This window comes from Anguilla anguilla, chromosome 1 (genome assembly GCF_013347855.1).
Source record: "Anguilla anguilla isolate fAngAng1 chromosome 1, fAngAng1.pri, whole genome shotgun sequence".
Lineage (NCBI taxonomy): Eukaryota > Metazoa > Chordata > Actinopteri > Anguilliformes > Anguillidae > Anguilla > Anguilla anguilla.
The window spans coordinates 3,866,579-3,868,592 of record NC_049201.1 but is presented as its reverse complement, the minus strand read 5'-3'; positions in this window follow the sequence as shown (position 1 = coordinate 3,868,592).

Below are 2,014 nucleotides of genomic sequence, written 5' to 3'. Positions count from 1 at the left end.
GAATAGGTTGTAGGCGTCGAAACGTCAGTCTACCCTGTTCATTAAACAGTGAGTTAACTTATGCCCAAAGCTCAGCGTGCTCCTGTGGTCCTTATTTCGGGCCAGTCCTCGTGAAGTGTCCAGGGAAAGGAGTGTTTCTTAACTGAACATTCTAATGCTGATGTAACAACTACAACTGGTAACTGAAAGAGTTCCAGAACACTGAAAAAAAAAACATTCCAAAGAAACTACTCTCTATAGGGTTAATATACAGGCAGGCATGTTTCACATTGCATGGGTCCGCCCACTTCTTTTATATGGTGTGTACTTGCAAAGCCGCACGTCAGCTCGATTGGACCTGTCACCAAGAAGAATAAAGTTAATGATACATCTTAATACTTAGTGACATTTCGGGTTGTTTGCGGGGTCCGACGCATCACAGCGTGAGGCCTTTCCTGTCCTTAAGAGGAAATTCTTCCGCAGGGCCGAATGATCTTTGAAGGAGTCCCTGGGAGGCCATGGGTGGGGGGGTTTGGTCCAGCCGGAGCCAAACGAGGACGTGTCCGGAGACGAGACGATCACGAGGGGGGGCCCTGCTATTACGTAACCCGGGCCCCCCCCCCCCGGCCCCTCCGCCCCCCCCCCCTCCGGTTTTATACGCCCGTTAGGACACGGAGCCGTCGCCACTCAAAGCGTGACGGGCGCTGTGTCACACCGAAGCGCCGGAACACGCACAAGGGGCCCCATTGTCTGGGCCCCTCACCCCCCCCCCCCCCGCGGGGGCCAGGACGGGGCCGTCCGCATAATGGGACTCTTTTTTTTTTACGAACCTGGAGGGTCGTCTTTAAACCCCCTGAGCCCCTGGGTGTCGCTGGCTTTTTTTCGCGGCTCTGCGCTCCGGGGTTTTATAAGGCGTGACCGCGGCCCGCTCGTTAGGTCCGGGACCAGATCCGGAATGCGCCAGAGACCGCTCCGGAACACCGGATCGATCGCCCGCTCAGCGCACCGACTGTTGAACGGGGTTTTTTTTAAAAAAACAAAAAAAAAGGGGCCAGGTTTAAGTTAATGTGTTTAAGCCCCCTGTTATAACCCAAAAAGAAACGTCCCGGGCTAATCCTGACCCAGCGGTGACCTTGCCCCGTACACACACACACACACACACACACACAGAAATCCCCCCTTTCGTGCTGCTCCTGCCAGAACACCCTGTTTACAATATTTGAGAATGTAAGCTCAAAGTTGACCGAACTACGGTGAGAACTGGCCCAATTTGGACCGGTGTGTAATCTAACCCAAAACCCCTCCAGGACCTAAACAACTACTGCCGCCAACTGGATCTCATCAAATGGCCTCTACCTAAGCCGAAGCATTTATGATATTTACTTTTTTTTTTTTAAAGACAGCAGTGATTTATGAACACGGAGCGTAAAAGCGTGTTTTCCTAACACTGACAAAGCCAGGCTAGTTCACACACTGGCAGGATTGGTCACCCGGTGTGTTCTGCCGATTGTGTTTTCTGTTGTTGTAAAAACCACCCTTTTCAAAAAATTAAAAAAATAAATAAAAAGGCGATAAACTTAGGCCAGATTTTGAGGGAATAGTGCTCCTTCAGTCTGTGAGTGTTTGGCAGCTTAGAATCAGTGTGAAGTGTAACCGACTGCTTTCTGGTCTTCGCGCATTCGAACGGCTGAAAGAACCCCCCTGTGTGAACTTTACACTTCATATTTATTTCAGAGAGCCCCGCTCTGCTATCCCGAGGCCCAGTCCTTATCACCGTGTGAAGGAGTCAGGCGTGGAGCCCTTCCAGAAGTCAGACAGTTATTTCAGAAGAGCCCGGCCTACGGGCGACCTTGGGTACACCGACAGACGCTCCATGGGAGTGGACCGTGGACCCAAACTTTCTGGAAGGACCTGTCCAAAGTTTGAGCCCGCCCTAAAATAGCCCCCAAAATGTGTCCCTGACCTTTTCCCATCACCTCTAACCACCCCCCCCCCCCCCCCCCGCCTCCGCTCTCCTCTCTCCTACATGTTGCTA